Below are 15,094 nucleotides of genomic sequence, written 5' to 3' on the forward strand. Positions count from 1 at the left end.
GTCAGTCACAATTCTGCTCTGCTAGCCAATACGCAGTAACTTTCCATCAGGTTTCATAGAGTAGTGGTCATCATGTCTGCTTAACATGCAGAAGGTCCTGCGTTCAATCCCCAGTAAAACCAATCTGTTCTTGGTGTTGAAATAATACTCAATTAAACTACAATATATGAAGTTCTTGGCTTTGTTGCCGAATGATGGGATGTTTTGGCTTCCATCCCCAACAGAGTTACGAATTTGTTTTTTTTTTTCCCTGGCGGTCAAAACTCGTCTCTAATTGCCATTACTTTGCAGGCTTTCAAAGGTTTCATAGTGTAGTGGAAATCACGTCTGCTTTACACGCAGAAGGTCCTGGGTTCAATCCCCAGTGAAACCCATGTGTTTTTGGTGTTGAAATAATCCCCTATCAACCTGCAGTATATAAAGCTCTTGGCTTTGTTGCCGAATAACGGGATGTTTTAGCTTCCATCACCAACAGAGCTACGAATTTGTTTTTTTTCCCCTGGCAGTCAAAACTCATCTCTAATTGCCATTACTTTGCAGGATTTCAAAGGTTTCATAGTGTAGTGGTCATCACGTCTGCTTCACACGCAGAAGATCCTGAGTTCAATCCCCAGTGAAACCAATCTGTTTTTGGTGTTGAAGTAATTTCCTATCGACTTGTAATATGTGAAATTCTTGGTTTTGTTGCCAAATGACAATACATTTTGGCTTCCATCACAAAGAGAACTACGATTTTGGGTTTCTTTTTTATTGACAATTTTAGCAGAAAACATAATCCCATATTATAAAAATCCTATTTGTTTCAAAATATATAGTTCCCATAAATACAAAAGCAAAAGACCAAACTATGGAGAAAAAAGTAACACATTCAATATAAACTTCAATTTAAGCAAAATCCCTTTGTAGGAATAAAACTGGTAAAATATGTAATAATAATTGTAAATGTTTCATTAACCAAAAATACTTTCCTTCAGCAATAAAACGGCCCCGTCAGTCACAATTCTGCTCTGCTAGCCAATACACAGTAACGTTTTGTCAGGTTTCATAGTGTAGTGGCCATCACGTTTGCTTAACATGCAGTAGGTCCTGGGTTCAATCCCCAGTGAAACCAATCTGTTCTTAGTGTTGAAATAATACGCTATCCAGCTACAATATATGACGTTCTCGGCTTTGTTGCCGAATGACGGGATGTTTTGGCTTCCATTACAAACAGAACTACAAATTATTATTTTTTTTTCCCCTAGCGGTCAAAACTCAACTCTAAATGCCATTACTTCGCAGGATTTCACAGGTTTCATAGTGGAGTCGTCATCACGTCTACTTCACACGCAGAAGGTCTTGGGTTCAATCCCCAGTAAAAACAAGCTGTTTTCGCTGTTGAAGTAATTTGCTATCAACCTGTAACATATGAAATTCTTTGTTTTATTGCCAACTGATAATATATTTTGGCTTCCATCACCAAGAGAACTACGATTTTGGGTTTCTTTTTAATTGACCATTTTAGCAGAAAACATAATCCCATATTATAAAAATCCTGTTTGTTTCAAAATATATAGTTCCTTTTAATACCAAAGCAAACAACTAAACTATGTGGAAAAAAGTAACACATTCAATGTAAACTTCCTTTTAAGCAAAATCCCTTTGTAGGAATAAAACTGGTAAAATATGTAATAAAAATTGTAAATGTTTCATTAACCAAAAATACTTTCCTTCAGCAATAAAAAGGCCCCGTCAGTCACAATTCTGCTCTGCTAGCCAATACACAGTAACTTTCCATCAGGTTTCATAGAGTAGTGGTCATCACGTCTGCTTAACATGCAGAAGGTCCTGCGTTCAATCCCCAGTAAAACCAATCTGTTCTTGGTGTTGAAATAATACTCAATTAAACTACAATATATGAAGTTCTTGGCTTTGTTGCCGAATGATGGGATGTTTTGGCTTCCATCCCCAACAGAGTTACGAATTTGTTTTTTTTTTCCCTGACGGTCAAAACTCGTCTCTAATTGCCATTACTTTGCAGGCTTTCAAAGGTTTCATAGTGTAGTGGAAATCACGTCTGCTTTACACGCAGAAGGTCCTGGGTTCAATCCCCAGTGAAACCCATGTGGTTTTGGTGTTGAAATAATCCCCTATCAACCTGCAGTATATAAAGCTCTTGGCTTTGTTGCCGAATAACGGGATGTTTTAGCTTCCATCACCAACAGAGCTACGAATTTGTATTTTTTCCCCTGGCAGTCAAAACTCATCTCTAATTGCCATTACTTTGCAGGATTTCAAAGGTTTCATAGTGTAGTGGTCATCACGTCTGCTTCACACGCAGAAGATCCTGAGTTCAATCCCCAGTGAAACCAATCTGTTTTTGGTGTTGAAGTAATTTCCTATCGACTTGTAATATGTGAAATTCTTGGTTTTGTTGCCAAATGACAATACATTTTGGCTTCCATCACAAAGAGAACTACGATTTTGGGTTTCTTTTTTATTGACAATTTTAGCAGAAAACATAATCCCATATTATAAAAATCCTATTTGTTTCAAAATATATAGTTCCCATAAATACAAAAGCAAAAGACCAAACTATGGAGAAAAAAGTAACACATTCAATATAAACTTCAATTTAAGCAAAATCCCTTTGTAGGAATAAAACTGGTAAAATATGTAATAATAATTGTAAATGTTTCATTAACCAAAAATACTTTCCTTCAGCAATAAAAAGGCCCCGTCAGTCACAATTCTGCTCTGCTAGCCAATACACAGTAACTTTTTGTCAGGTTTCATAGTGTAGTGGCCATCACGTCTGCTTAACATGCAGTAGGTCCTGGGTTCAATCCCCAGTGAAACCAATCTGTTCTTAGTGTTGAAATAATACGCTATCCAGCTACAATATATGACGTTCTCGGCTTTGTTGCCGAATGACGGGATGTTTTGGCTTCCATTACAAACAGAACTACAAATTATTTTTTTTTTTTTCCCCTAGCGGTCAAAACTCAACTCTAAATGCCATTACTTTGCAGGATTTCACAGGTTTCATAGTGGAGTCGTCATCACGTCTACTTCACACGCAGAAGGTCTTGGGTTCAATCCCCAGTAAAAACAAGCTGTTTTCGCTGTTGAAGTAAGTTGCTATCAACCTGTAACATATGAAATTCTTTGTTTTATTGCCAACTGATAATATATTTTGGCTTCCATCACCAAGAGAACTACGATTTTGGGTTTCTTTTTAATTGACCATTTTAGCAGAAAACATAATCCCATATTATAAAAATCCTGTTTGTTTCAAAATATATAGTTCCTTTTAATACCAAAGCAAACAACTAAACTATGTGGAAAAAAGTAACACATTCAATGTAAACTTCCTTTTAAGCAAAATCCCTTTGTAGGAATAAAATTGGTAAAATATGTAATAAAAATTGTAAATGTTTCATTAACCAAAAATACTTTCCTTCAGCAATAAAAAGGCCCCGTCAGTCACAATTCTGCTCTGCTAGCCAATACACAGTAACTTTCCATCAGGTTTCAGAGAGTAGTGGTCATCACGTCTGCTTAACATGCAGAAGGTCCTGCGTTCAATCCCCAGTAAAACCAATCTGTTCTTGGTGTTGAAATAATACTCAATTAAACTACAATATATGAAGTTCTTGGCTTTGTTGCCGAATGATGGGATGTTTTGGCTTCCATCCCCAACAGAGCTACGAATTTGTTTTTTTTTCCCTGGCGGTCAAAACTCGTCTCTAATTGCCATTACTTTGCAGGCTTTCAAAGATTTCATAGTGTAGTGGAAATCACGTCTGCTTTACACGCAGAAGGTCCTGGGTTCAATCCCCAATGAAACCCATGTGTTTTTGGTGTTGAAATAATCCCCTATCAACCTGCAGTATATAAAGCTCTTGGCTTTGTTGCCGAATAACGGGATGTTTTAGCTTCCATCACCAACAGAGCTACGAATTTGTTTTTTTTTCCCCTGGCAGTCAAAACTCATCTCTAATTGCCATTACTTTGCAGGATTTCAAAGGTTTCATAGTGTAGTGGTCATCACGTCTGCTTCACACGCAGAAGGTCCTGGGTTCAATCCCCAGTGAAACCAATGTGTTTTTGGTGTTGAAGTAATTTCCTATCGACTTGTAATATGTGAAATTCTTGGTTTTGTTGCCAAATGACAATACATTTTGGCTTCCATCACAAAGAGAACTACGATTTTGGGTTTCTTTTTTATTGACAATTTTAGCAGAAAACATAATCCCATATTATAAAAATCCTATTTGTTTCAAAATATATAGTTCCCATAAATACAAAAGCAAAAGACCAAACTATGGAGAAAAAAGTAACACATTCAATATAAACTTCAATTTAAGCAAAATCCCTTTGTAGGAATAAAACTGGTAAAATATGTAATAATAATTGTAAATGTTTCATTAACCAAAAATACTTTCCTTCAGCAATAAAAAGGCCCCGTCAGTCACAATTCTGCTCTGCTAGCCAATACACAGTAACTTACCATCAGGTTTCAAAGTGTAGTGCTCATAACGTCTGCTTAACACGCAGAAGGTCCTAGGTTGAATCCTTAGTAAAACCTATCTGTTCATGGTGTTGAAATAAAACCCTATCAACCTGCAGTATATGATGTTCTTGGCTTTGTTGCCGAATGACCGGATGTTTTAGCTTACATCACCAACAGAGCTACAAATTTGTTTTTTTTTCCCCTGGCGGTCAAAACTCGTCTCTAATTGCCATTACTTTGCAGGCTTTCAAAGGTTTCATAGTGTAGTAGAAATCACATCTGCTTTACACGCAGACGGTCCTGGGTTCAATCCCCAGTGAAACCCATATGTTCTTGGTGTTGAAATAATCCCCTATCAACCTGCAGTATATAAAGTTCTTGGCTTTGTTGCCGAATAACGGGATGTTTTAGCTTCCATCACCAACAGAGCTACGAATTTGTTTTTTTTCCCCTGGCGGTCAAAACTCGACTCTAATTGCCATTACTTTGCAAGATTTCAAAGGTTTCATAGTGTAGTGGAAATTACGTCTGCTTTACACGCAGTAGGTCCTGGGTTCAATCCCCAGTAAAACCAATCTGTTCTTGGTGTTGAAATAATACTCAATTAAACTACAATATATGAAGTTCTTGGCTTTGTTGCCGAATGATGGGATGTTTTGGCTTCCATCCCTAAAAGAGCTACGAATTTGTTTTTTTTTTCCCTGGCGGTCAAAACTCGTCTCTAATTGCCATTACTTTGCAGGCATTCAAAGGTTTCATAGTGTAGTGGAAATCACATCTGCTTTACACGCAGAAGGTCCTGTGTTCAATCCCCAGTGAAACCAATCTGTTTTTGGTGTTGAAGTAATTTCCTATCGACTTGTAATATGTGAAATTCTTAGTTTCGTTGCCAAATGACAATAAATTTTGGCTTCCATCACAAAGAGAACTACGATTTTGGGTTTCTTTTTTATTGACCATTTTAGCAGAAAACATAATCCCATATTATAAAAATCCTATTTGTTTCAAAATATATAGTTCCCATAAATACAAAAGCAAAAGACCAAACTATGGAGAAAAAAGTAACACATTAAATATAAACTTCAATTTAAGCAAAATCCCTTTCTAGGAATAAAACTGGTAAAATATGTAATAATAATTGTAAATGTTTCATTAACCAAAAATACTTTCCTTCAGCAATAAAAAGGCCCCGTCAGTCACAATTCTGCTCTGCTAGCCAATACACAGTAACTTTTCATCAGGTTTAATAGTGTAGTGGTCATCACATCTGCTTAACACGCAGAAGGTCCTGTGTTCAATCCCCAGTGAAACCAATCTGTTCTTAGTGTTGAAATAATACGCTATCCAACTACAATATATGAAGTTCTCTGCATTGTTGCCGAATGACGGTATGTTTTGGCTTCCATCACAAACAGAACTACAAATTATTTTTTTTTTTTTCCCCTGGCTGTCAAAACTCGTCTCTAATTGCCATTACTTTGCAGGATTTCACAGGTTTCATAGTGGAGTGGTCATCACGTCTACTTCACATGCAGAAGGTTCTGGGTTCAATCCCCAGTAAAAACAAGCCGTTTTCCCTGTTGAAGTAATTTGCTATCAACCTGTAATATATGAAATTCTTGGTTTTGTTGCCAACTGATAATATATTTTGGCTTCCCTCACCAAGAGAACTACGATTTTGGGTTTCTTTTTTATTGACCATTTTAGCAGAAAACATAATCCCATATTATAAAAATCCTGTTTGTTTCAAAATATATAGTTCCTTTAAATACAAAAGCAAACAACTAAACTATGTGGAAAAAAGTAACACATTCAATGTAAACTTCCTTTTAAGCAAAATCCCTTTGTAGGAATAAAACTGGTAAAATATGTAATAAAAATTGTAAATGTTTCATTAACCAAAAATACTTTCCTTCAGCAATAAAAAGGCCCCGTCAGTCACAATTCTGCTCTGATAGCCAATACACAGTAACTTTCCATCAGATTTTATAGAGTAGTGGTCATCACGTCTGCTTAACACGCAGAAGGTCCTGCGTTCAATCCCCAGTAAAACCAATCTGTTCTTGGTGTTAAAATAATACTCAATTAAACTACAATATATGAAGTTCTTGGCTTTGTTGCCGAATGATGGGATGTTTTGGCTTCCATCCCCAACAGAGCTACGAATTTGTTTTTTTTTTCCCTGGCGGTCAAAACTCGTCTCTAATTGCCATTACTTTGCAGGCTTTCAAAGGTTTCATAGTGTAGTGGAAATCACGTCTGCTTTACACGCAGAAGGTCCTGGGTTCAGTCCCCAGTGAAACCCATGTGTTCTTGGTGATGAAATAATCCCCTATCAACCTGCAGTATATAAATTTCTTGGCTTTGTTGCCGAATAACGGGATGTTTTAGCTTCCATCACCAACAGAGCTACGAATTTGTTTTTTTTTCCCTGGCGGTCAAAACTCTTCTCTAATTGCCATTACTTTGCAGGATATCAAAGGTTTCATAGTGTAGTGGTCATCACGTCTGCTTCACACGCAGAAGGTCCTGGGTTCAATCCCCAGTGAAACCAATCTGTTTTTGGTGTTGAAGTAATTTCCTATCGACTTGTAATATGTGAAATTCTTGGTTTCGTTGCCAAATGACAAAACATTTTGGCTTCCATCACAAAGAGAACTACGATTTTGGGTTTCTTTTTTATTGACCATTTTAGCAGAAAACATAATCCCATATTATAAAAATCCTATTTGTTTCAAAATATATAGTTCCCATAAATACAAAAGCAAAAGACCAAACTATGGAGAAAAAAGTAACACATTCAATATAAACTTCAATTTAAGCAAAATCCCTTTGTAGGAATAAAACTGGTAAAATATGTAATAATAATTGTAAATGTTTCATTAACCAAAAATACTTTCCTTCAGCAATAAAAAGGCCCCGTCAGTCACAATTCTGCTCTGCTAGCCAATACACAGTAACTTTTCGTCAGGTTTCATAGTGTAGTGGTCATCACGTCTGCTTAACACGCAGAAGGTCCTGGGTTCAATCCCCAGTGAAACCAATCTGTTCTTGGTGTTGAAATAATATGCTATCCAACTACTATATATGAAGTTCTCGGCTTTGTTGCTGTATGACGGGATGTTTAGGCTTCCATCACAAACAGAACTACAAATTATTTCTTTTTTTTTCCCCTGGCGGTCAAAACTCGTCTCTAAATGCCATTACTTTGCAGGATTTCACAGGTTTCATAGTGGAATCGTCATCACGTCTACTTCACACGCAGAAGGTCCTGGGTTCAATCCCCAGTTAAAACAAGCCGTTTTCGCTGTTGAAGTAATTTTCCATCAACCTGTAACATATAAAATTCTTTGTTTTGTTGCCAACTGATAATATATTTTGGCTTCCATCACCAAGAGAACTACGATTTTGGGTTTCTTTTTTATTGACCATTTTAGCAGAAAACATAATCCCATATTATAAAAATCCTGTTTGTTTCAAAATATATAGTTCTTTTAAATACAAAAGCAAGCAACTAAACTATGTGGAAAAAAGTAACACATTCAATGTAAACTTCCTTTTAAGCAAAATACCTTTGTAGGAATAAAACTGGTAAAATATGTAATAAAAATTGTAAATGTTTCATTAACCAAAAATTCTTTCCTTCAGCAATAAAAAGGCCCCGTCAGTCACAATTCTGCTCTGCTAGCCAATACACAGTAACTTTCCATCAGGTTTCGTAGAGTAGTGGTCATCACATCTGCTTAACACGCAGAAGGTCCTGCGTTCAATCCCCAGTAAAACCAATCTGTTTTTGGTGTTGAAGTAATTTCCTATCGACTTGTAATATGTGAAATTCTTGGTTTCGTTGCCAAATGACAATACATTTTGGCTTCCATCACAAAGAGAACTACGATTTTGGGTTTCTTTTTTATTGACCATTTTAGCAGAAAACATAATCCCATATTATAAAAATCCTATTTGTTTCAAAATATATAGTTCCCATAAATACAAAAGCAAAAGACCAAACTGTGGAGAAAAAAGTAACACCTTCAATATAAACTTCAATTTAAGCAAAATCCCTTTGTAGGAATAAAACTGGTAAAATATGTAATAATAATTGTAAATGTTTCATTAACCAAAAATACTTTCCTTCAGCAATAAAAAGGCCCCGTCAGTCACAATTCTGCTCTGCTAGCCAATACACAGTAACTTATCGTCAGGTTTCATAGTGTAGTGGTCATCACGTCTGCTTAACACGCAGAAGGTCCTGGGTTCAATCCCCAGTGAAAACAATCTGTTCTTAGTGTTGAAATAATACGCTATCCAACTACAATATATGAAGTTCTCGGCTTTGTTGCCGTATGACGGGATGTTTTGGCTTCCATCACAAACAGAACAACAAATTATTTTTTTTTTTCCCCTGGCGGTCAAAACTCGTCTCTAAATGCCATTACTTTGCAGGATTTCACAAGTTTCATAGTGGAGTCGTCATCACGTCTACTTCACACGCAGAAGGTCCTGGGTTCAATCCCCAGTAAAAGCAAGCCGTTTTTGCTGTTGAAGTAATTTGCTATCAACCTGTAACATATGAAATTCTTTGTTTTGTTGCCAACTGATAATATATTTTGGCTTTTATCACCAAGAGAACTACGATTTTGGGTTTCTTTTTTATTTACCATTTTAGCAGAAAACATAATCCCATATTATAAAAATCCTGTTTGTTTCAAAATATATAGTTCCTTTAAATACAAAAGCAAACAACTAAGCTATGTGGAAAAAAGTAACACATTCAATGTAAACTTCCTTTTAAGCAAATTCCCTTTGTAGGAATAAAACTGGTAAAATATGTAATAAAAATTGTAAATCTTTCATTAACAAAAAATACTTTCCTTCAGCAATAAAAAGGCCCCGTCAGTCACAATTCTGCTCTGCTAGACAATACACAGTAACTTTCCATCAGGTTTCGTTAAGTAGTGGTCATCATGTCTGCTTAACACGCAGCAGGTCCTGCGTTCAATCCTCAGTAAAACCAATCTGTTCTTGGTGTTTAAATAATACTCAATTAAACTACAATATATGAAGTTCTTGGCTTTGTTGCCGAATGATGGGAAGTAATTTGCTATCAACCTGTAACATATGAAATTCTTTCTTTTGTTGCCAACTGATAATATATTTTGGCTTCCATCACCAAGAGAACTACGATTTTGGGTTTCTGTTTTATTGACCATTTTAGCAGAAAACATAATCCCATATTATAAAAATTCTGTTTGTTTCACAATATATAGTTCCTTTAAATACAAAAGCAAACAACTAAACTATGTGGAAAAAAGTAACACATTCAATGTAAACTTCCTTTTAAGCAAAATCCCTTTGTAGGAATAAAACTGGTAAAATATGTAATAAAAATTGTAAATGTTTCATTAACCAAAAATACTTTCCTTCAGCAATAAAAAGGCCCCGTCAGTCACAATTCTGCTCTGCTAGCCAATACACAGTAACTTTCCATCAGGTTTCATAGAGTAGTGGTCATCACGTCTGCTTAACACGCAGAGGGTCCTGCGTTCAATCCCCAGTAAAACCAATCTGTTCTTGGTGTTGAAATAATACTCACTTAAACTACAATATATGAAGTTCTTGGCTTTGTTGCCGAATGATGGGATGTTTTGGCTTCCATCCCGAACAGAGCTACGAATTTGGTTTTTTTTTCCCTGGCGGTCAAAACTCGTCTCTAATTGCCATTACTTTGCAGGCTTTCAAAGGTTTCATAGTGTAGTGGAAATCACGTCTGCTTCACACGCAGAAGGTCCTGGGTTCAATCCCCAGTGAAACCCATGTGTTCTTGGTGTTGAAATAATCCCCTATCAACCCGCAGTATATAAAGTTCTTGGCTTTGTTGCCGAATAACGGGATGTTTTAGCTTCCATCACCAACAGAGGTACGAATTTGTTTTTTTTTCCCCTGGCAGTCAAAACTCGTCTCTAATTGCCATTACTTTGCAGAATTTCAAAGGTTTCATAGTGTAGTGGTCATCACGTCTGCTTCACATGCAGAAGGTCCTGGGTTGAATCCCCAGTGAAACCAATCTGTTTTTGGTGCTGAAATAATTTCCTATCGACTTGTAATATGTGAAATTCTTGGTTTCGTTGCCAAATGACAATACATTTTGGCTTCCATCACAAAGAGAACTACGATTTTGGGTTTCTTTTTTATTGACCATTTTAGCAGAAAACATAATCCCATATTATAAAAATCCTATTTGTTTCAAAATATATAGTTCCCATAAATACAAAAGCAAAAGACCAAACTATGGAGAAAAAAGTAACACATTCAATATAAACTTCAATTTAATCAAAATCACTTTGTAGGAATAAAACTGGTAAAATATGTAATAATAATTGTAAATGTTTCATTAACCAAAAATACTTTCCTTCAGAAATAAAAAGGCCCCGTCAGTCACAATTCTGCTCTGCTAGCCAATACACAGTAACTTATCGTCAGGTTTCATAGTGTAGTGGTCATCATATCTGCTTAACACGCAGAAGGTCCTGGGTTCAATCCCCAGTGAAACCAATCTGTTCTTAGTGTTGAAAAAATACGCTATCCAACTACAATATATGAAGTTCTCGGCTTTGTTGCCGTATGACGGGATTTTTTGGCTTCCATCACAAACAGAACTACAAATTATTATTTTTTTTCCCCTGGCGGTCAAAACTCGTCTCTAAATGCCATTACTTTGCAGGATTTCACAAGTTTCATAGTGGAGTCGTCATTTCGTCAACTTCACACGCAGAAGGTCCTGGGTTCAATCCCCAGTAAAAACAAGCCATTTTCGCTGTTGAAGTAATTTGCTATCAACCTGTAACATATGAAAATCTTTGTTTTTTTGCCAACTGATAATATATTTTGGCTTTTATTACCAAGAGAACTACGATTTTGGGTTTCTTTTTTATTGACCATTTTAGCAGAAAACATAATCCCATAATATAAAAATTCTGTTTGTTTCAAAATATATAGTTCCTTTAAATACAAAAGCAAACAACTAAAACATGTGGAAAAAAGTAACACATTCAATGTAAACTTCCTTTTAAGTAAAATTTCTTTGTAGGAATAAAACTGGTAAAATATGTAATAAAAATTGTAAATGTTTCATTAACAAAAAATACTTTCTTCAGCAATAAAAAGGCAACGTCAGTCACAATTCTGCTCTGCTAGCCAATACACAGTAACTTTCCATCATGTTTCATAGAGTAGTGGTCATCACGTCTGCTTAACGCGCAGAAGGTCCTGCGTTCAGTCCCCAGTAAAACCAATCTGTTCTTGGTGTTGAAATAATACTCAATTAAACTACAATATATGAAGTTCTTGGCTTTGTTGCCGAATGATGGGATGTTTTGGCTTCCATCCCGAACAGAGCTACGAATTTGGTTTTTTTTTCCCTGGCGGTCAAAACTCGTCTCTAATTGCCATTACTTTGCAGGCTTTCAAAGGTTTCATAGTGTAGTGGAAATCACGTCTGCTTTACACGCAGAAGGTCCTGGGTTCAATCCCCAGTGAAACCCATGTGTTCTTGGTGTTGAAATAATCCCCTATCAACCTGCAGTATATAAAATTCTTGGCTTTGTTGCCGAATAACGGGATGTTTTAGCTTCCATCACCAACAGAGCTACGAATTTGTTTTTTTTCCCCTTGCAATCAAAACTCGTCTCTAATTGCCATTACTTTGCAGGTTTTCAAAGCTTTTATAGTGTAGTGGTCATCACGTCTGCTAAACACGCAGCAGGTCCTGGGTTCAATCCCCAGTGAAACCAATCTGTTTTTGGTGTTGAAGTAATTTCCTATCGACTTGTAATATGTGAAATTCTTGGTTTCGTTGCCAAATGACAATATATTTTGGCTTCCATCACAAAGAGAACTACGATTTTGGGTTTCTTTTTTATTGACCATTTTAGCAGAAAACATAATCCCATATTATAAAAATCCTATTTGTTTCAAAATATATAGTTCCCATAAATACAAAAGCAAAAGACCAAACTATGGAGAAAAAAGTAACACATTCAATATAAACTTCAATTTAAGCAAAATCCCTTTGTAGGAATAAAACTGGTAAAATATGTAATAATAATTGTAAATGTTTCATTAACCAAAAATACTTTCCTTCAGCAATAAAAAGGCCCCGTCAGTCACAATTCTGCTCTGCTAGCCAATACACAGTAACTTATCGTCAGGTTTCATAGTGTAGTGGTCATCACATCTGCTTAACACGCAGAAGGTCCTGGGTTCAATCCCCAGTGAAACCAATCTGTTCTTAGTGTTGAAATAATACGCTATCCAACTACAATATATGAAGTTCTCGGCTTTGTTGCCGTAAGACGGGATGTCTTGGCTTCCATCACAAACAGAACTACAAATTATTATTTTTTTCCCCTGGCGGTCAAAACTCGTCTCTAAATGCCATTACTTTGCAGGATTTCACAAGTTTCATAGTGGAGTCGTCATCACGTCTGCTTCACACGCAGAAGGTCCTGGGTTCAATCCCCAGTAAAAACAAGCCGTTTTCGCTGTTGAATTAATATGCTATACACCTGTAATATATGAAATTCTTGGTTTTGTTGCCACTGATAATATATTTTGGCTTCCATCACCAAAAGAACTACGATTTTGGGTTTCTTTTTTATTGACCATTTTAGCAGAAAACATAATCCCATATTATAAAAATCCTGTTTGTTTCAAAATATATAGTTCCTTTAAATACAAAAGCAAACGACTAAACTAACACATTCAATGTAAACTTCCATTTAAGCAAAATCCCTTTGTAGGAATAAAACTGGTAAAATATGTAATAAAAATTGTAAATATTTCATTAACCAAAAATACTTTCCTTCAGCAATAAAAAGGCCCCGTCAGTCACAATTCTGCTCTGCTAGCCAATACACAGTAACTTTCCATCAGGTTTCATAGAGTAGTGGTCATCACGTCTGCTTAACACGCAGAAAGTCCTGCGTTCAATCCCCAGTAAAACCAATCTGTTCTTGGTGTTGAAATAATACCCAATTAAACTACAATATATAAAGTTCTTGGCTTTGTTGCCGAATAACGGGATGTTTTAGCTTCCATCACCAACAGAGGTACGAATTTGCTTTTTTTCCCCTGGCGGTCAAAACTCGTCTCTAATTGCCATTACTTTGTAAGATTTCAAAGGTTTCATAGTGTAGTGGTCATCACGTCTGCTTCACACGCAGAAAGTCCTGGTTTCAATCCCCAGTGAAACCAATCTGCTTTTGGTGTTTAAGTAATTTCCTATCGACTTGTAATATGTGAAATTCTTGGTTTCGCTGCCAAATGACAATACATTTTTGCTTCCATCACAAAGAGAACTACGATTTTGGGTTTCTTTTTTATTGACCATTTTAGCAGAAAACATAATCCCATATTATAAAAATCCTATTTGTTTTAAAATATATAGTTCCCATAAATACAAAAGCAAACGACTAAACTATGTAGAAAAAAGTAACACATTCAATGTAAACTTCAATTTAAGCAAAATCCCTTTGTAGGAATAAAACTGGTAAAATATATAATAAAAATTATAAATGTTTCATTAACCAAAAATACTTTCCTTCAGCAATAAAAAGGCCCCGTCAGTCACAATTCTGCTCTGCTAGCCAATACACAGTAACTTTTTGTCAGGTTTCATAGTGTAGTGGTCATCACGTCTGCTTAACACGCTGAAGGTCCTGGGTTTAATCCCCAGTGAAACCAATCTGTTCTTAGTGTTGAAATAATACGCTATCCAACTACAATATATGAAGTTCTCGGCTTTGTTGCCGAATGACGGGATGTTTTGGCTTCCATCACAAACAGAACTACAAATTATTTTTTTTGTCCCCTGGCGGTCAAAACTCGTCTCTAAATGCCATTACTTTGCAGGATTTCACAGGTTTCATAGTGGAATCGTCATCTCGTCTACTTCACACGCAGAAAGTCCTGGGTTCAATCCCCAGTAAAATCAAGCCATTTTCAGTGTTGAAGTAATTTGCTATCAACCTGTAACATATGAAATTCTTTGTTTTGTTGCCAACTGATAATATATTTTGGCTTCCATCACCAAGAGAACTACGATTTTGGGTTTCTTTTTTATTGACCATTTTAGCAGAAAACATAATCCCATATTATTAAAATCCTGTTTGTTTCAAAATATATAGTTCCTTTAAATACAAAAGCAAACAACTAAACTATGTGGAAAAAAGTAACACATTCAATGTAAACGTCCTTTTAAGCAAAATCCCTTTGTAGGAATAAAACTGGTAAAATATGTAATAAAAATTGTAAATGTTTCATTAACCAAAAATACTTTCCTTCAGCAATAAAAAGGCCCCGTCAGTCACAATTCTGCTCTGCTAGCCAATACACAGTAACTTTTCATCAGGTTTTATAGAGTAGTGGTCATCACGTCTGCTTAACACGCAGAAGGTCCTGCGTTCAATCCCCAGTAAAACCAATCTGTTCTTGGTGTTGAAATAATACTCAATTAAACTACAATATATGAAGTTCTTGGCTTTGTTGCTGAATGATGGGATGTTTTGGCTTCCATCCCCAACAGAGCTACGAATTTGTTTT

At 35.9% G+C, this 15,094-nt stretch overlaps 8 non-coding genes across 8 annotated transcripts; all 8 read left to right on the top strand.

Moving 5' to 3' along the window:
• Positions 1-300: 300 nt before the first annotated feature.
• Positions 301-373, top strand: TRNAV-UAC (transfer RNA valine (anticodon UAC)). The gene has a single exon. It is a non-coding gene; the product is annotated as a tRNA-Val (tRNA).
• A 1,656-nt stretch (positions 374-2,029) lies between these two features.
• TRNAV-UAC (transfer RNA valine (anticodon UAC)) lies at positions 2,030-2,102 on the top strand. The gene has a single exon. It is a non-coding gene; the product is annotated as a tRNA-Val (tRNA).
• A 1,906-nt stretch (positions 2,103-4,008) lies between these two features.
• On the top strand, positions 4,009-4,081 carry TRNAV-CAC (transfer RNA valine (anticodon CAC)). The gene has a single exon. It is a non-coding gene; the product is annotated as a tRNA-Val (tRNA).
• Positions 4,082-6,976: 2,895 nt separating this feature from the next.
• TRNAV-CAC (transfer RNA valine (anticodon CAC)) lies at positions 6,977-7,049 on the top strand. Its single transcript has one exon. It is a non-coding gene; the product is annotated as a tRNA-Val (tRNA).
• A 416-nt stretch (positions 7,050-7,465) lies between these two features.
• TRNAV-AAC (transfer RNA valine (anticodon AAC)) lies at positions 7,466-7,538 on the top strand. The gene has a single exon. It is a non-coding gene; the product is annotated as a tRNA-Val (tRNA).
• Positions 7,539-10,974: 3,436 nt separating this feature from the next.
• Positions 10,975-11,047, top strand: TRNAV-AAC (transfer RNA valine (anticodon AAC)). Its single transcript has one exon. It is a non-coding gene; the product is annotated as a tRNA-Val (tRNA).
• A 916-nt stretch (positions 11,048-11,963) lies between these two features.
• Positions 11,964-12,036, top strand: TRNAV-UAC (transfer RNA valine (anticodon UAC)). Its single transcript has one exon. It is a non-coding gene; the product is annotated as a tRNA-Val (tRNA).
• Positions 12,037-12,701: 665 nt separating this feature from the next.
• Positions 12,702-12,774, top strand: TRNAV-AAC (transfer RNA valine (anticodon AAC)). Its single transcript has one exon. It is a non-coding gene; the product is annotated as a tRNA-Val (tRNA).
• The last annotated feature ends 2,320 nt before the right edge of the window (positions 12,775-15,094 follow it).

Source organism: Anomaloglossus baeobatrachus, chromosome 2, assembly GCF_048569485.1.
Source record: "Anomaloglossus baeobatrachus isolate aAnoBae1 chromosome 2, aAnoBae1.hap1, whole genome shotgun sequence".
NCBI classification, from domain to species: domain Eukaryota; kingdom Metazoa; phylum Chordata; class Amphibia; order Anura; family Aromobatidae; genus Anomaloglossus; species Anomaloglossus baeobatrachus.